Source organism: Mesoplodon densirostris, chromosome 5 (assembly GCF_025265405.1).
Source record: "Mesoplodon densirostris isolate mMesDen1 chromosome 5, mMesDen1 primary haplotype, whole genome shotgun sequence".
Lineage (NCBI taxonomy): Eukaryota > Metazoa > Chordata > Mammalia > Artiodactyla > Ziphiidae > Mesoplodon > Mesoplodon densirostris.
Window position 1 is genome coordinate 59,513,712 of NC_082665.1, and position 20,901 is coordinate 59,534,612.

General features: G+C 36.5%; 1 protein-coding gene across 1 annotated transcript in view; it reads right to left on the reverse strand.

The window, feature by feature from the left end:
• Positions 1-20,901, reverse strand: part of SLC9C1 (solute carrier family 9 member C1) — a 138,858-nt gene that overhangs the window by 109,100 nt on the left and 8,857 nt on the right. The window lies entirely within an intron of this gene.

Here is a 20,901-nt window from a genome sequence, read left to right on the forward strand (position 1 = left end):
TAGTTATCTATTTTATACATATTGGTGTATATATGTCAATCCCAATCTCCCAATTCATCCCACCCCTGGCTTTCCCCCGCTTGGTGTCCATATGTTTGTTCTCTATATCTGTGTCTCTATTTCTGCCTTGCAAAGGGTTTTGATAAAAATTAGCTGTTAATGTTATTGAAAATCCTTTGCTACTTTCAAGATTCTCTTTGTCTTTGATTATGTTTGATTATGATGTGCCTTGGTGTGGATCCTTTTGTATTTATTCTACATAGAATTTACTGATCTTCTTGGATATGTAGACTAAAGATTTTTTTAATCAAATTTGGAAAGTTTTTGGGTATTGTAAAAAATTTATTTATTTTATTTATTTATTTTTGGCTGCATTGGGTCTTCGTTGCTGTGCACAGGCTTTCTCTAGTTGTGGTGAGCGGGGGCTACTCTTCCATGCAGTGCACAGGCTTCTCATTGTGGTGGCTTCTCTTGTTGCGGAGCATGGGCTATAGGCATTCAGGCTTCAGTAGTTGTGGTGCACAGGCTTAGTTGCTCTGCCACATGTGGGATCTTCCCGGACCAGGACTTGAACCCGTGTCCCCTGCATTGGCAGGCGGATTCTTAACCACTGAGCCACCAGGGAAGCCCTCAGGCATTATTTTTTAAAATATTCTTTCTATCCCCTTTCTGTATCCCTTCTCCTTCTGGGACTTTCCTTACGAATATGGTGGTGCTCAGATAGTGTTCCACAGATCTCTGAGGTTCTGTTCATTTTCCCTCAGTCTTTTTTGTTTCTCAGACTAGATCTATCTTCAAGTTTATTGATTCTAACCTTTGCCCCCTTGAACCAGTCGTTGAGCATTTCTAGTGAATTTTTCATTTCAGTTATACTTTTCTAATCCAGAATTTCTGTACATTCCTTTTTATAACTTTTAATCTCTTTATTGATATTTTATACTTAGAGATACATCATTCTTAATACACTTTCCTTTACTTTTTTAGACACGGTTTCCTTTAGTGTACTTTGCTGGTATCCCAGTCATTCTTTAAAGTTATAATGCTTGTGTTCACATCTTTATTACTCACAAGAAAAGAATCAGCAGCAGGGTTTTCACCTCAATAGAACTTCGTGTTCCCCAACATAGCAGCAGTGCTTCTCCCTGACTCAGGGGCTGCTAGGCATTTAATCCTAATATGTTTTATTCACAATGAGTTCTTTCTCTATCTCAGGAAGAACTCCCCAAACCAGAGGTAATATATTCATTATTCAGCATCAGTTTCCATTTCCCTTTGAAAACTGAGTTTTCTCTGTCTCATTACCAAGGCAACTTCTCTCAGGTGGGTAGTAGACTTACTTATAAGTGTGGGTTTAGAAGCTGGAATTTAGATAGTGGGAAGTTTTGTCTTAAGGGAAGTCAGGAAAGACCTCCAATACCTAGAGCCATAGGAAAGAGATGGATATTGGTATATGAGGTAGGGGGAGGGTAGGGACCATCTATGCCAATAGAGGCTTTTGTTTTCCTGAGACAGGAGCTGAGGGAGAAGTTATGAGAGGAGAGGGTAATTTTTATAGGGATTTATGAGTGACAAAAAGAGAAAAGAAAAGGCTTAGTGCCCAAAACATGTTCAGTATGTGCACACATTAGCACGGGGTGGGGTGAGGGTATGGCTATGTGTGTACTAACTGGAAGCTGATTAATGATCTCACTCCAGAGAAGCTAAGCTTAACTACACTTCTCTGAGAACACTAATTTCCCCAAGTCCTAGCCCTGGTTTTAATGCCCCACCCCTGGTCTGTTTGGCTAATTAAGTGTAATTCTAGGGGGTTCTGGATAAAGATCACCAACCGTAACTTGTAAGAGAGGACATACAGTCCAGAAGACCCTAATCATTAAACCAGCAATAACAGAAGTGCAGGAGGGAAAAAAAATCCTCACTTTCAAATGAATTGTTCACATTAAAAAAGTATGGTGTATGGGCTTCCCTGGTGGCGCAGTGGTTGAGAGTCCGCCTGCCGATGCAGGGGACACGGGTTCATGCCCCGGTCCCGGAAGATCCCACATGCCGCAGAGCGGCTGGGCCCGTGAGCCATGGCCACGGGGCCTGCATGTCCAGAGCCTGTGCTCTGCAACAGGAGAGGCCACAAAAGTGAGAGGCCCGTGTACTGCAAAAAAAAAAAAAAAAAAAAAAAAAAGTATGGTGTGAACCGGTAGAGAATGAACACTGCTTTTCCAGGATTCCAGCAGGAGGAAGACCTTCTGGGGAAGCTGGTATGAATTCATGTGCATAAAACACCAATAAGCAGGTGGCTGGGTTGGAACTGAAGGGAGAAAAATAGAAACCAAAAGCACCAAGCAAGGAGTGCTTTCCCTCTACTTAAAATTGTTTATAGAGAGAGGAGTTTATGGGAAGGTGAAAATGATCTGTTTGTTTGCTTTTTCATTTTAATACATAAATAGTATTTACTTTGAAACTGCTTAATGATTTTACAGGAAAGTTATTTTTTAATTTTCCCACTCCAGCTGTTTGAGGAGATGGATTTTAAGGATTAGATCCCGAGTGGAATGATTTTTAGACACTTAGCATACCTCTGTGGAAAGCAGTCTTTTCACCTGATCTCATTGTGGGTAAACTATTTTGATATGCATGACATACATAAAAAACTGGGAAAGGTTAGTAACACTACCCAAAGAAGAGCTAATTAAATTTTCTTGCAAGTCAGCAGGTAAGTTTTGAGGCCTTGTGTATGAATCACGTGACAGCTACAGGACAGCAGGCAGATATGTTTAAGTAAAGTTTTATGCATAGACCTAGGATTCTGAACAGGGTTGGCACACAGGAAGTTAAAAATCAAGACAATGTTTTAACGGATTTTCAGATTTTCGGAGCAAGTGGTTACTGAGTAACAGATTTGGCTGTAATGCTGCATTTCAGTTCCAGAGTTCAGTTAGAAAATGAAATACTGCAAATGTTAGTGAAGATTTTATCATCAAATTTCATGGGCTTTGCATCCATCCTATTATCCAGCTCCTCATGCTACCCCTCTGGGTACAAGGATCAGGTAAATTTCTACTTTTTCTCTCAAATGCATTTGGGTGGAAATCAATGGCAAATAAATACCAGGCTGTAGCACAGGCTCAGGACGCGCAGGCTCAGCGGCCATGGCTCACGGGCCCAGCCGCTCCGCAGCATGTGGGATCTTCCTGGACCGGGACACGAACCCATGTCCCCTGCATCGGCAGGTGGACCCTCAACCACTGTGCCACCAGGGAAGTGCAGGCTGTAGTCTTTTTACTTTCATAAGGTTAGGTGAAGAGGACATTATGTTTGGGTCTGCATGTTAATCATGTAGCTATCCAAGTTGTTGACAACTAGCAAACAGTTTAAGTTGAGCATATTTGAAACAGTGACTTAGTAAACAGAGAATGAAAGAAATGTAATAAGCACTGCTTCTGAAGTGAACCCAAGTAGCTCAAACAGGGGAGCCAGAAACCTGCTGGAAGCAAATGAACTCTTTGCAAGTTAGTTAGTTTTGCAATTCCTTGCAGCCCGTTTGCCTTTTAAGTTTGACTTGTTTTGAGGCTCTTCTTGGTCATTAAGAAGTTTTCATTTTTGTGTTGTCATATCTGTTGGGGTTTTTGTGGGTTTGCTTATCATTACAAGCTGAGGTACACCTGAAACACATCAAAGATTTAATAAGTATTCAAGTCCTGCTTTTCTCCAGTCATTTAAAAATCATTTGATTAAAGATATTTAACTCAAATCCATCTAAAATCAGTTTGGTTCACAGTAAAGGCAATAACTAATGTTCTATAGGAATAGCAGAGAAAAATATCACGATAACTTCTAGTTAAAGATTTTTTCATGGGGCAAGTATCATTTGAATTTAGCTAGATGGTTCAATCAAAAGTTAAATGTGGGGTGATATATGCTGAGAAAGAAAAAGAGTGTGACAGGTACAGGAAACCATTATGTTCAGGTTTCTTCTCCTTAACTTACTTCTGCATCTAAAATGCAAAATGGAGAAAACTGTCACCAAGTAACTCAGAATCTAGTAAGAGACACATGCATGTGAACAAGTAATAATGAAGGAGCGTGGTAAGCACAGTTATAGAAATTGTTATGGAAATAGTAATCATTAGCTTGTTACTCTTTTGTGTTGCTCTTTTGACTTCCCTTAGTACTTTTCCCTTTTTCCTTGAGGGCAGGGACTATATCACCCATGATAACTAAAATGTCTATGGTTACTTATAACCAGCATTACATCTATATGTTCTCCTTTCATATTCACAATATTCTGTGAGTCAGGTACCACTAAGCCCATTTTTCAGATGAAAATGCTGAGGCTTAGGAAGGTAAAGAATTGCTACAAAACCACACTCATGAAAGTAGCCCAGGTAGGACATCATCACAGTCTTTTGTTGACAAATGAAATACTATGTATGCAACAAACATGTGATATTTATTTAGATATTCTACAATACTGTGTACATAGTTTCAGACCAAGAAATTTTTGAAAATTATTTGAAAAAAGATTTGTTTATAATTTGAACATGAAAATCAAGAGAAGTGAATGAAAAGCAGAGAGCATAACATGAGGTAAGTAAAGTATATGAAGATTTTTTTTAACATCTTTATTGGAGTATAATTGCTTTACAATGGTGTGTTAGTTTCTGCTTTATAACAAAGTGAAACAGCTATACATACACATATATCCCCACCTCTCCTCCCTCTTGCGTATCCTTACCACCTTCTGTATCCCACCCCTCTAGGTGGTCACAAACACTGAGCTGATCTCCCTGTGCTATGCAGCTGCTTCCCACTAGCTATTTATTTTACATTTGGTAGCATATATTAAGTCCATGCCAATCTCTCACTTCATACCAGCTTACCCTTCCCCCTCCCCGTATCCTCAAGTCCATTCTCTACGTCTGTGTCTTTATTCCTATCCTTCCCCTAGGCTCTTCAGAACCTTTTTTTTTTTTTTTTTTTAGATTCCATATATATGTGTTAGCATACGGTATTTGTTTTTCTCTTTCTGACTTACTTCACTCTGTATGACAGTCTCTAGGTCCATCCACCTCACTACAAATAACTCAATTTCATTTCTTTTTATGGCTGAGTAATATTCCATTGTATATATGGGCCACATCTTCTTTATCCATTCATTTGTCAATGGATGCTTAGGTTGTTTCCATTTCCTGGCTATTGTAAATAGAGCTGGGATGAACACTGTGGTACATGACTCTTTTTGAATTATGGTTTTCCCAGGGTATATGCCCAGTCGTTTGCTGGGTTGTATGGTAGTTCTATTTTTAGTTTCTTAAGCAACCTCCATGGTGTTCTCCATAGTGGCTGTATCAATTTACATTCCCACCAACAGTGCAAGAGGGTTCCCTTTTCTCCACACCCTCTCGAGAATTTACTGTTTGTAGATTTTTTGATGATGGCCATTCTGACTGGTGTGTGGTGATACCTCATTGTAGCTTTGATTTGCATTTCTCTAATGATTAGTGATGTTGAGCATACTTTCATGTGTTTGTTGGCAGTCTGTATAACTTCTTTGGAGAAATGTCTCTTTAGGTCTTCTGCCCAATTTTGGATTTTTTTTTTTTTTTTGATATTGAGCTGCATGAGCTACTTGTAAATTTTGGGGATTAATCCTTTGTCAGCTGCTTCATTTGCAAATATTTTCTCCCATTCTGAGGGTTGTCTTTTCATCTTGTTTCTAGTTTCCTTTGCTATGCAAAAGCTTTTAAGTTTCAATAGGTCTCACATGTTTATTTTTATTTCCATTTCTCTAGGAGGTGGGTCAAAAAGGATCTTGCTGTGATTTATGTCATGGAGTGTTCTGCCTATGTTTTCCTCTAAGAGTTTATAGTGTCTGGCCTTACATTTAGGTCTTTAATCCATTTTGAGTTTATTTTTGTGTATGGTGCTAGGGAGTGTTCTCATTTCATTCTTTTACATGTAGCTGTCCAGTTTTCCCAGAACCACTTATTGAAGAGGCTGTCTTTTCCCCATTGTATATTATTTCCTCCTTTATCAAAGATAAGGTGACCATATGTGCCTGGGTTTATCTCTGGGCATTCTATCCTGTTCCATTGATCTATATTTCTGTTTTTTGTGCCAGTACCATACTGTCTTGATTATTGTAGCTTTGTAGTATAGTCTGAAGTCCAGGAGCCTGATTCCTCCAGATCCAGTTTTCTTTCTCAGGTATGCTTAGGCTATTCAGGGTCTTTTTTATTTCCATACAAATTGTGAAATTTTTGGTTCTACTTCTGTGAAAAATGCCATTGGTAGCTTGATAAGGATTGCATTGAATCTGTAGGTTGCTTGTGAAAATAGTCATTTTCACAAGATTGATTCTTCCAATCCAGCAGCATGGTATATCTCTCCATCTGTTGGTATCATCTTTAATTTCTTTCATCAGTGTCTTATACTTTTCTGCATACAGGTCTTTTGTCTCCTTAGGTAGGTTTATTCCTAGGTATTTTATTCTTTTTGTTGCCAGGGTAAATGGGAGTGTTTGCTTAATTTCTCTTTCAGATTTTTTGTCATTAGTGTATAGGAATGCAAGAGATTTATGTGCATTAATTTTGTATCCTGCTACCTTACCAAATTCATTTATTAGCTCTAGTAGTTTTCTGAGAGCATCTTTAGGATTCTATATATATAGTATCATGTCATCTGCAAACAGTGACAGTTTTACTTCTTTTCTGATTTGGATTCCTTTTATATCATTTAAGTCTCTGACTGCTGTGGCTAAAACTTCCAAAACTCTGTTGAATAATAGTGGTGAGAGTGGGCAACCTTGTCTTGTTCCTGATCTTAGTGGAAATGGTTTCAGTTTTTCACCATTGAGAATGATGTTGGCTGTGGGTTTGTCATACATGGCCTTTATTATGTTGAGGTAAGTTCCCTGTATGCCTACTTTCTGGAGGGTTTTTATCATAAATGGGTGTTGAATTTTGTCAAAAGCTTTTTCTGCATCTATTGAGATGTTCATATGGTTTTCCTCCTTCAATTTCTTACTATGGTGTATCATGTTGATTGATTTGCATATACTGAAAAATCATTGCATTCCTGGGATAAACCCTGCTTGATCAGGGTATATGATCCTTTTAATGTGCTGTTGGATTCTGTTTGCTAGTATTTTGTTGAGGATTTTTGCATCTATGTTCATCAGTGATATTAGCCTGTAGTTTTCTCTTTTTGTGACAGCTTTGTCTGGTTTTGTTATCAGGGTGATGGTGGCCTCATAGAATGAGTTTGGGAGTGTTCCTCCCTCTGCTATATTTTGGAAGATTTTGAGAAGGATCGGTGTTAGCTCTTCTCTAAATTTGTGATAGAATTTGCCTGTGAAGCCATCTGGTCCTGGTCTTTTGTTTGTTGGAAGATTTTAATCACAGTTTCAATTTCAGTGCTTTGATTGGTCTGTTTAAATTTTCTATTTTTTCCTGGATCAGTCTCAGAAGTTTGTGCTTTTATAAGAATTTGTCCATTTCTTCCAGGTTGTCCATTTTATTGGCATATAGTTGCTTGTAGTAACATGCCATCTCTCATGATCCTTTGTATTTCTGAAGTGTCAGTTGGTACCTCTTCTGTTTCGTTTCTAATTCTATTGATTTGTGTCTTCTCCCTTTTGTTCTTGATGAGTCTGATTAATGGTTTATCCATTTTGTTTATTTTCTCAAAGAAGCACCTTTTAGTTTTATTGATCTTTGCTATCGTTTTCTTCATTTCTTTTTCATTTATTTCTGATCTGATATTTATGATTTACTTCCTGCTACTAATATTGGGTTTTTTTGTTCTTCTTTCTCTAATTGCTTTAGGTCTAAGGTTAGGTTGTTTATTTGAAGTGTTTCTTGTTTCTTGAGGTAAAATTGTATTGCTATAACCTGCCCTCTTAGAACTGCTTTTGCTGCATCCCATAGGTTTTGGGTCATTGTGCTTTCATTGTCATTTGTTTTTAGGTATTTTTTGATTCCCTCTTTGATTTCTTCAGTGATCTCTTGGTTATTTAGTAGTGTAATTTTTAGCCTCCATGTGTTTGTTGTATTTTTTTACAGTTTTTTTCCTGTAATTAATATCTAGTCTCATAGCATTGTGGTCAGAAAAGATACTTGATACTATTTCAATTTTCTCAAATTTACCAAAGCTTGATTAGTGACCCAAGATATGATCTATCCTGGAGAATGTTCCATGAGCACTTGACAAGAAAGTGTAATCTGCCATTTTGGATGGAATGTCCTATAAATATCAATTAAGTTCATCTTGTGTAATGTACCATTTAAAGCTTGTGTTTCCTTATGTATTTTCATTTTCAATGATCTATCCATTGGTGAAAGTGGGGTGTTAAAGTCCCATGCTATGATTGTGTTACTGTCGATTTCCCATTTTATGGCTGTTAGCGTTTGCCTTATATATTGTTGTGCTCCTATGTTGGTGCATAAATATTTACAATTGTTATATCTTCTTCTTGGATCGATCCCTTGATCATTATGCAGTGTCCTTCTTTGTCTCTTGAAACAGCCTTTATTTTAAATTCTATTTTGTCTGATATGAGAATTGCTACTCCAGCTTTCTTTTGATTTCCATTTGCATGGAATATCTTTTTCCATCCCCTCACTTTCAGTCTGTATGTGTCCCTGGGTCTGAAGTGGGTCTCTTGTAGACAGCATATGCAGGTCTGTTTTTTGTTTGTTTGTCTATTTTTTCTGTACATGGGCCTCTCACAGCTGTGGCCTCTCCAGGTGCGGAGTACAGGCTCCAGATGCACAGGCTCAGCAGCCATGGCTCATGGGCCTAGCCGCTCTGTGGCATGTGGGATCTTCCCAGACTGGGGCATGAACCCATGTCCCCTGCATTGGGAGGCAGAATCTCAACCACTGCACCACCAGGGAAGCCTTGCTTAATCACTTTTAAGTGATTATATCTAAGTGGATATTTAGGTGGTTATACTTTTTAAAATTCCTGAGAGTAGCAGGATGAAAATAAATATTGTCTCTCTTCAATTTGAATATATATCAGTATATTATTTTACAAAATGAAATGTGACAAATAATCTTACAGTATCAATTTGCATGTCAACAAAGCAATGGTAAATCAAAAAAGCATTACAGTTTAAAGGTACCAAAATGTCAGTACAGTGTACAAAAAGAAGTATAGTTCCAAAGAACATGTCTCTGGTTTGTGTTTTTTAGGTACTGCTGGTTTTTCTTATAATTGGCTGCGTATAGTTGGTGCATTCATTACTGTTCCATGCATGTTATTTATCATCATCTGTATTGTTCAGAGAAAGAAAAAGTAAGTTGTATTACTACCTGTTTTGATAGAAAAGATAGATTAAATAGGTATAGTTTCAAATTTGAAAAGAAAAAAAAAACAGAAAAATTCCAAGGGCTCTGGAAGAATTCATAATGGAAAGAATCATCATGGAAAACTCCTTTGTATATCCCTGGTAATTTTTGCAGTCAAGGATTTATTCTTATTAAAATGATATGCTACTTGGGATTGTTATAGAGGTAGGCTATTAGTAATCATTCATGCTTATGGTAAATTGAGTTTAAGATTCTTTCTTGAGGACAGATTTGGATAGGAGAGAACATATGGACTTCAGACAACTGGTAGGAGGATGAACTCTAGGTGGTAAAAAAGGTTGAGATTGGGGCTTCCCTGGTGGTGCAGTGGTTGAGAGTCCGCCTGCTGATGCAGGGGACACGGGTTTGTGTCCCGGTCCGGGAAGATCCCACATGCCATGGAGTGGCTGGGCCCATGAGCCATGGCCACTGAGCCTGCGCATCTGGAGCCTGTGCTCTGCAATGGGAGAGGCAACAACAGTGAGAGATCCACATACTGCAAAAAAAAAAAAAAAAAAAAAAAAAAAAAAAAAAAGGCTGAGATTGGAAACTTGAGATAAATGTACCTGACAAAGCCACAGTAAGATGACAGTGGTCTTACTTTACAAGACTAATATAATAAAATATTGATTCAGTTATTCAAAAAATACTTCCTGAATCCCTATACATTGTTATGCATTGTTCTCAGTGTGGGAGACAGAGTCACAACTAAAACCAACAGGTTCTTTGCCTTCAGAAGCTTATGTCCCAGTGGGGAGAGGCAGTCAAGGAAAGATACAAGGAAATGAGAAAATACTGGGTAGTGATAAGTACTATCTGGAAAATAAAGCAGAATGATATAATTGAAAGAGACGATGGGGCCAATTTATTTTGAGTGGTCTCTTTGAGGAGGTGACTTTTAAAATGAGAAATGGGTAAAAAAACTTTGTGAGTAAAGTTCTTGGCAAAGAGTATTCCAGACAAAAAGGAAGAGTTGGTATAGGTCCCAAGGTGAGAATGAGTTTGATGTGTCCAAAGAAAAATGAGAAAGTCAGCGTAACTAGAACAATAATTTTGAGATTGAAGCGAGGGCCAGAACAGGTAAGGCCCATAGGCCTGGAAAGGCATTTGGGCTTTTAAGGGTCTGCAATATCAATCCATTGAAGTAATTAAAGCAAGGGAGTAGAAGGATCCAGATTTATGAATCTGTAGTTTACAGAGCAGATTAGGACCAGAGGTATCAACTTGGAAATATAAAAGGGATATTCTCCAAGGAGACAAATCATATCAAAATATTATTAAAGGCCATTGATCAAAAATATTATTGAAAAGATATTTTGAGCAGAAGCAAGAAGAACTACAATCCTGCAGACTGTGGAACAAAAACCACATTCACAGAAAGATAGGCAAGATGAAAATGCAGAGGGCTATGTACCAGATGAAGGAACAAGATAAACCCCCAGAAAAAAAACTCAATGAAGCGGAGATAGGCAACATTCCAGAAAAAGAATTCAGAATAATGATAGTGAAGATGATCCAAGATCTCAGAAAAATAATAGAGTCAAATATGGAGAAGATGCAAGAAATGTTTAACAAACACCTAGAAGAATTAAAGAACAAACAGAGATGAAAAATACAATAAATGAAATGAAAACTACACTAGAAGGAACCAATAACAGAATAACTGAGGCAGAAAAAAGGGTAAGTGAACTGGAAAACAGAATGGTGGAATTCACTGCTGCAGAAGAGAATAAAGAAAAAAAGAATGAAAAGAAATGAAGACAGTCTAAGAGACTACTGGGACAACATTAAATGCAACAACATTCACATTATAGGGGGCCCAGAAGGAGAAGAGAGAGAGAAATGACCCGAGAAAATATTTGAAGAAATTATAGTTGAAAACTTCCCTAACATGGGAAAGGAAATAGCCACCCAAGTCGAGGAAGCACAGAGAGTCCCATACAGAATAAACCCAAGGAGAAACATGCCGAGACACATAGTAATCAAACTGGCAAAAATTAAAGAAAAAGAAAAATTATTGAAAGCAACAAGGGAAAAATGACAAATAACATACAAAGGAACTCATAAGGTTAACAGCTGATTTCTCAGCAGAAACTCTACAAACCAAAAGGGAGTGGCATGATATACTTAAAGTGATGAAAGGGAAGAACCTACAACCAAGATTACTCTACCTGGCAAGGATCTCATTCAGATTCTATGGATAAATCAAAAGCTTTACAGACAAGCAAAAGCTAAGAGAATTCAGCACCACCAAATCAGCTCTACAACAAATGTTAAAGGAACTTCTCTAAGTGAGAAACACAGGAGAAGAAAAGGACCTACAAAAACAAACCCCAAACAATTAAGAAAATGATCATAGGAACATATATATCAATAATTACTTCAGGGCCTCCCTGGTGGCGCAGTGGTTAAGAGTCCGCCTGCCGATGCAGGGGATACGGGTTCGGGCCCCGGTCTGGGAGGATCCCACATGCCGCGGAGCGGCTGGGCCCGTGAGCCATGGCCGCTGGGCCTGCGCATCCGGAGCCTGTGCTCCGCAACGGGAGAGGCCACAACAGTGAGAGGCCCACATACCGCAAAAAAAAGAAAAAAATAATAAAAAAATAAAAATAATTACTTTAAACGTGAATGGATTAAATGCTCCAACCAAAAGACACAGGCTTGATGAATGGATACAAAAACAAATCAATCTATATGCTCTCTACAAAAGACCCACATCAGACCTAGGGACACTTTCAGACTGCAAGTGAGGGGATGGAAAAAGATATTCCATACAAATGGAAATCAAAAGAAAGCTGGAGTAGCAATACTCATATCAGATAAAATAGACTTTAAAATAAAGAATGTTAGGGGCTTTCCTAGTGGCGCAGTGGTTGAGTCCACCTGCCAATGCAGGGGACACGGGTTTGTGCCCCAGCCCAGGAAGATCCAACATGCCGCGGAGCAGCTGGGCCCGTGAGCCATGGCCGCTGAGCCTGTGCATCCGGAGCCTGTGCTCCACAACGGGAGAGGCCACAAGAGTGAGAGGCCCACGTACCACAGAAAATAAATAAATAAATAAATAAATAGATTAATTAATTAATTAATAAAGAATGTTACAAGAGACAAGGAAGGACACTACATAATGATCAAGGGATCGATCCAAGAAGAAGATATAGCAATTTTAAATATATATGCACCCCACATAGGAGCACCTCCATCCATAAGGCAACTGCTAATAACTCTAAAAGAGGAAATCGACAATAACACAATAATAGTGGGGAACTTTAACACCTCACTTACACCATGGACAGATCATCCAAAATGAAAATTAATAAGGAAACACAAGCTTTAAATGACACAATAGACCAGATAGATTTAATTGATATTTATGGGACATTCCACCCAGAAACAGCAGATTACACTTTCTTCTCAAGTGCACATGGACCGTTCTCCAGGAGAGATCACAACTTGGGTCACATATCAAGCCTCAGTAAACTTAAGAAAATTGAAATCGTATCAAGCATCTTTTCTGACCACAACGCTATGAGATTAGAAATGAATTACAGGGAAAAAATGTAAAAAACACAAACACATGGAGGCTAAACAATACATTACTAAATAACCAAGAGATCACTGAAGAAATCAAAGAGGGAATCAGAAAATACCTAGAGACAAACGACAATGAAAACACAACAATCCAAAGCCTATGGGACGCAGCAAAAGCTGTTCTAAGATGGAAGTTTATAGCTATACAAGCCTACCTCAAGAAATAAGAAAAATCTCAAATAAACAATCTAAACTTACACCTAAAGGAACTAGAGAAAGAATAACAAACAAAACCCAAAGTTAGCAGAAGGAAAGAAATCATAAAGATCAGAGTAGAAACAAATGAAATAGAAACAAAGAAAACAATAGCAAGGATCAATAAAACTAAAAGCTGGTTCTTTGAGAAGATAAACAAAACGAATAAACCATTAGCCAGACTCATCAAGAGAAAGAGGGAGAGGACTGAAATCAATAAAGTTAGAAATGAAAAAGGAGATGTTACAACAGACACCGCAGAAATACAAAACATCCTAAGACACTACTACAAGCAACTCTATGCCAATAAAATGGACAACCTGGAAGAAATGGACAAATTCTTAGAAAGGTATAACCTTCCAAGACTGAACCATGAAAAAATAGAAAATATGAACAGACCAATCACAAGTAATGAAATTGAAACTGTGATTAAAAATCTTCCAACAAACAAAAGTCCAGGACCATTTGGTTTCACAGGTGAATTCTATCAAACATTTAGAGAAGAGCTAACACCCATCCTTCTGAAACTCTTCCAAAAATTTGTGGAGGAAGGAACACTCCCAAACTCATTGTATGAGTCCACCATCACCCTCATACCAAAACCAGACAAAGATAGTACAAAAAAAGAAAATTATAGACCAATATCACTGATTAATATAGATGCAAAAGTACTCAGCAAAATACTAGCAAACGGAATCCAACAACACATTAAAAGGATCATACACCATAATCAAGTGGGATTTATCCCAGGGATGCAAGGATTCTTCAATATACATAAATCAATCAATGTGATACACTATATTAACAAATTGAAGAAGAAAAACCATATGATCATCTCAATAGATGCAGAGAAAGCTTTTGACAAAATTCAGCACCCATTTATGATAAAAACTCTCCAGAAAGTGGACATAGAGGGAAATTACCTCAACATAATAAAGGCCATATATGACAAACCCACAGCAAACATCATTCTCAATGGTGAGAAGCTGAAAGCATTTCTCTTAAGATCGGGAACAAGAAAGGCAGTCCATTCTCACCACTCTTATTCAACATAGTTTTGGAAGCCCTAGCCACAGCAATCAGAGAAGAAAAAGAAATAAAAGCAATACAAATTAGAAAAGAAGGAGACAAAATACCTATGTGCAGAAAACTATGAGACACTGATGAAAGAAATTAAAAATTATACCAACAGATGGAGAGATATACCATATTCTTGGATTGGAAGAATCAGTATTGTGAAAACGACTATACTACCCAAAGCAATCTACAGATTCAATGCAATCCCTATCAAATTACCAATGGCATTTTTTTTACGGAACTAGAACAAAAAATCTTAAAATTTGTTTGGAGACACAGAAGACCCCAAATAGCCAAAGCAGTGTTGAGGGAAAAAAACGGAGCTGGAGGAATCAGTCTCCCTGACTTCAGACTGTACTAGAAAGCTACAATAATCAAGACAATATAGTACTGGCACAAAAACAGAAACATAGATCAATGGAACAAGATAGAAAGCCCAGAGATAAACCCACGCACCTATGGTCAACTAATCTATGACAAATGAGGCAAAGATATACAATGGAGAAAAGACAGTCTCTTCAATAAGTGGTGCTGGGAAAACTGGACAGCTACATGTAAAAGAATGAAATGAGAACACTCCCTAACACTATACACAAAAATAAATTCAAAATGGATTAGAGACCTAAATGTAAGACCGGACACTATAAAACTCTTAGAGGAAAACATAGGAAGAACATTCTTTGACATAAATCACAGCAAGATCTTTTTTGACACCCCTCCTAGAGTAATGGAAATAAAACCAAAAATATACAAATGGGACCTAATGAAACTTAAAAGCTTTTGCACAGCAAAGGAAACCATAAACAAGATGAAAAGACAACCATCAGAACGGGAGAAAATATTTGCAAATGAGTCAATGGACAAAGGATTAAGCTCCAGAATATACAAACAGCTCATGCAGCTCAATTTTAAAGCAACAAACAACCCAAACCAAAAATGGGCAGAAGATCTAAATAGACATTTCTCTAAAGAAGACATACAGATGGCCAAGAAGCACATGAAAAGCTGCTCAACATCCCTAATTATTAGAGAAATGCAAATCAAAACTACAATGAGGTATCACCTCATACCAGTTAGAATGGGCATCATCAGAAAATCTACAAACAACAAATGCTGGAGAGGGTGTGGAGAAAAGGGAACCCTCTTGCACTGTTGGTGGGAATGTGAATTGATACAGCCACCTTGGAGAGCAGTATGGAGATTCCTTAAAAAACTAAAAATTGAATTACCATATGATCCAGCCATCCCACTACTGGGCATATACCCAGAGAAAACCATAATTCAAAAAGATACATGCACCCCAATCTTCATTGCAGCAGCATTTACAATAACTATGTCATGGGAGCAACCTACAAGCCCAGCGACAGATGAATCATTAAAGAAGATGTGGTACATATATACAGTGGAATATTACTCAGCCATAAAAAGGAACGAAATTGGGTCATTTGTAGAGACGTGGTTGGATCTAGAGACTATCATACAGAGTGAAGTAAGTCAGAAAGAGAAGAACAAATATCATATGTTAGCGTATATATGTGGAACCTAGAAAAGTGGTACAGATGAACTGGTTTGCAGGGCAGAAATTGAGACACAGATGTAGAGAACAAACGAATGGACACCAAGGGGGGAAAGTGGTAGGGAGGTGGAGGTGGTGGTGTGATGATTTGGGAGATTGGGATTGACATGTATAGACTGATGTGTATAAAATTGATGACTAATAAGGACCTGCTGTGTAAAAAAATGAATAAAATTAAATTTAAAAAAAAGAAAAACTATTTTGATCTGTCAAGAGAGTTTTAATCTCCCAATTTTTTATTGATAGCATGCTCTTACAATATACTGCCATTAGGGGGAGTGTTTGGGTTGTATTCATCCTATGTATAATCTCAGTCTTTATATCTCTAGGTCTGAGAATGTGCTTGAAAGCACACCCCAGCTGAGACAGCCTGGCATGGACACCCTAATTAACCACACACCTTAATGAACACAGGTAATTGGCAGATGTGTGATTTTTGCTGTCATTGTGTATACTTCAAATTTAAGACTTACCCTTCCATATTAAATCATCCGTTTGGTAGCAGCAATTATTATTTTAAAAATAAGTGGAAAAATTTGTTTATATACCCAATTTCATGAATTAGTAATTTCAAATGAGATTATATTAATATTACTGTCTTGGAATGTTTCTATTCATTCACTGTCTATTCACCCCTCCCACTGTCACCAATTGAATGGCTACTCTGATTTGGGGTGTGCTTTTTCTGATTATTAATAAGTATGAGCCTGTTTTATATATATTTGTTATGCACTCCCCTTCTGTGAAGTTCTTGTCTACATCTTCGTGTGACTTCGGGTAGGTGGACTGTATTTGTAGAAATTGTAGAATATCATAGATTCTGTAAATACTAGATATTGATTACTTCTCCCTATTTGGCATCACCCCACTAAATTTCTCAGTTATATCATTAAAAGAACAGGGGTCTTTAATGCTTTAATATTGTTAAATCCATCACTTTTTTACCTACTTTTGAGTTTGGGGTCTTATTTAAGAAGTCCTCATCCACCTAAGTTCACAAAAATATTATCATATTTATTAGCTTTATATTTTTCTATTTTCTATTTAGGTCTCTAAACCTTTATACATAATGTAGACTTGATAATATAGTGTTAATTTTCATCATATAATGATCCAGATTTCTTAACATGAGCTACTACACGATCTATCCTTTCCTTACTGATGAGCTCTGTTTCCAGCTCTCTCAGGTGGAACTTTTGTTCCATTGTTTAATATTTTTTTCATGGATGCATAGTTTTTATTACTATGGTCTTGTGTTAGGTGTTAAAATGTGGTAGGGACAGGTTTCCCTTTTTTCTTTTCTAACTTGATATTTCAATTCAGGGATACACAAACATACACATGTATCATGAAATACGTTTATTAAGTTCTTAAAAAAATACAGCTGGAATTTTTCTTAGTCCTACATTGAATTTATAGATTAATTTAATTTTGGAAGTTTGGTATCTTTACAGTGTAATTTACTCCACCTATAAATATGTTATCCATTTATCCAAGTCTTTCTGAATGTCTTTTAGGAAAGTTTAAAATTTTTCTCTCTGTAGGTTTTGTGGAACTTTTGCTAAGTTAATTCTTTGGTACTTTTTATTTGTGTGCTATAATTAATGGTATCTTATTTTTTAAATGAAATCTTCTAACTTGTTATTAGTGGTTTAGGAACTGTTATGGATTTTGTGACTTAACCTGTAGCTGGAAACCTTGCTAAACTCTTTATTAACTCAAAGTTTTTCTATTGATCTAATGATTTTCCACATAGATAACTATCTCCCTTGCACATAATGACATTTTTGCTTTAAAACATTTCTAAATTTAAAAACTATGTCTAAAATTTCTCTAAGTATGATATTTTCTGCAATGTTTGGTCTTTAAGCATATTATCAAGTTTAGGAGATGTTTCATTATTTCCAATTTCTGTGGTTTTAACATATATAGGTTGTTGAACTTAAGAAGTAATGTTTTTGTACCTGTTGAGATAGTGACATGAACTTTCCAAAGTGGTTCACTAACATGATAAGTTACATTGATAGATTTGCAAATGCTAAACCATTCTGGGAATTTTTGCTGCTTTATAAGTAAAACAAGACTATACTTCGACTTTTTTTGAATCATCTTTCCTTGCTTTGAAATAAAAGTTTCAAATTAAGGTTTTGAAATTAACACTCAAAGAAAGAATTTAGTCATACAGTATTTCTCTTTTTAGAAACATATATAAGATAGAGATTTCTATTCCTTAATAGCCATCCGGATCTATGGATTTTTTGGCAGGGGAATTCTTTGATTTCAGTTATTTCCTTTCAAAATTATTGGATTATTCCATTTTAAATTTCTTATAATTTGTATAATATTATTTCTCTTTTTAACATTTTGTTTTATTGTGGTAAGAACATTTAGTATGACATTACCCTCTTAATAAAAATCTTAAGCCTACAACATAATATTGTTGATTATTGCTACAATGTTGTAGAGCAGATCTCTAGAACTAATTCATGTTGCTTAATTTATGCCCACTGACTAGTAACTCTCTACTTCTCTCTCTCCCTAGCCCCTGGCAACCACCATTTCACTCTCTGATTCTATGAATTTGACTATTTTAGATACCTCACATAAGTGGAACTGTGCAGGATCTGTCTTTTGGGACTGGTTTATTTCCCTTAGCATAATGCCCATGAGGTTCATCTATGTTGTCACATATTTCAGAATTTCTTTCTTTTTAAGGCGGAATAGTATTCCACCACATACACCATATTGTCATTATCCATTCATCTGCAGATGAATATTTAGGTTGTTTCTACCACATTTGCATTATCCATTCATCTGCAGATGAATATTTAGGTTGTTTCTACACCTTGGCTAATGTGCATAGTGCTGCAATAAATACAGGAGTGCCAATATCTCTTTGAGATCCTGATTTCCATTCTGTTGGATAAATAGCCAGAAGTGAGACTAGATCATATGTGGTTCTATTAAAAATTTTTTAAGAAACCTCTGTACTGTCTTCCATAGTAGCTGCACCATTTTGCATTCCCACCAATAACAAGCAAGGGTTGTCACTTCACCACATCCTCACCAACGCTTGTTGTCTTTTGTTTTTTAATAATAGCCATCCTGACAGATGTCAGGTGATATCTCACTGTGGATTGATTCATATTTCCCTGACAATTAGTGACATTGACTATTTCTTCATATACCTCTTGGGTGTTTGTATCTTTGGAGAAATATCTGTTCAAATTCTCAGCCTATTTGTTCATTGGGTTATTAGGGTTTTTTATTGTTGTTTTTGTGTGTATTTTTTTTTTGCTATGAGTTATAGGAGCTCTTTATATGTATATATTTTGGAGATTAACCTCATCAGATATATGTTCTGCAAATTTTTTTCCCCAGGGTCATGTTATCTTTTATTACTAGCACTTATTAATTTAAAAACACATCTGGAAACATGCTCTAAATAAAATGAAAACTACTTTTAGAAACTCATTAGGCCAGATGATGTGACTATAATTGGAAGAAATTAGGTGCAGAGGCTCAGGACAGTTTCCTGTGCAAGCACTTTGGGGCTGAAGAAAGACCTCCAAGATTCACATGGAGGACAAACCCTGACAGTGATCAAATGCCGTTGCCTATCCTGGAGCTACTTGTCTGTGTATCTGAGTAATTGTTTTCTGTTCCATATCTGGAACATACATGAATAAGTTATGGTTTTAAATGTCATTACTGATACTGAGAAACCAACATTTGCATGCTTGTGATGGTTTTATGACTCTTAACAACTCCTGGAAATATTTCTCATATTCTTTAGGTTGCCCGCTCATGCTGTCATTGTTTCCTTTGTTGTGCAGAAGCTTTTTAGCTTGATATAGTTCCATCTGTCTATTTTTGCTTTTGTAGCCTGTGTTTTTGGTGTCACATCCATGAAATCATGCCAAGACGAATGTCATGAAGTTTTTCCTCTATGTTTTCTTCTAGGAGTTTAACAGTTTCAAGTCTTACATTTAAGTCTTTAATTCATTTTGAGTTAATTTTTCTGTGTGGTGTAAAATAAGGGTCTAATTTCAGTCTTTTGCATGTGGATATCCAGTTTTCACAACATCATTTGTTCAAGAAACAATCCTCTCCCCATCATGTGTTCTTGGACCCTCTCTTGTCAAGCACCCTTGTCAAAGATCAGTCAACTGTATACATTTGGATTTATTTCTGAGTTCTCTCTTCTATTCCATTGATCCATATGTCTGTCATTACCCCAGTTCCATACTGTTTTGATTAATGTAACTTTGTACTATATTCTGAAATCAGGAAGTGTTATACCTCCAGCTTCATTCTTCTTTCTCAAGATTGATTTAGCTATTGATGGTTTTTTGTGTTCGATATGAATCATAGATTTGTTTTTTTCTATTTATGTAAAAAAATGCTATGGGAATATTGATAGGCATTGCATAAAAAAACCTAATTCTACTCCTTAAAGACCTAGAAAAAGAAGAAAAAACTGAGCGCAAAGTTAGCAGAAGGAAGGAAGTTACAAAGATTAAATGAAATAGAAAATAAAAAAATAATAGAAAAAATTGACAAAACTAAAAGTTGGTTTTTGAAAAGATAAAAAAATGACAAACCATTAGCTAGACTAAGAAGGAAAGAAAGAAGACTCAAATAAATAAAATCAGAAATGAAACAAGAGACATTATGATTGATGCACAGAAATAAAAAGGATCATAAGAGACTACTGTGATATATTATATATCAAAAAACTAGATAACCTAGAAGAAATCTATAAATTCTTAGAAACATACAACTTATCAAAACTAAGTTATGAAGAAATAGAAAGTCTGAACAGACTGATAACTAGTATGCAGATTGAATCAGTAACCAAAAACCTTCCAATAAAGAAAAGTCCAGGACTAGATGGCTTCATTACTGAATTCTACCAAACATTTAAACAGGATTTAATGCCAATGCTTCGCAAACTCTTTCAAGAAATTGAAAGGGAGGGAACAGTTCCAAACTCATTTTATTAGGCTAGATTTACCTTGATACCAAAGTCAGACAAAGACAACACAAGAACAGAAAAACTACTGGACAATAGCTGTAACAAATATGTATGCAAAAGTCCTCAACAAAATGCCAGGA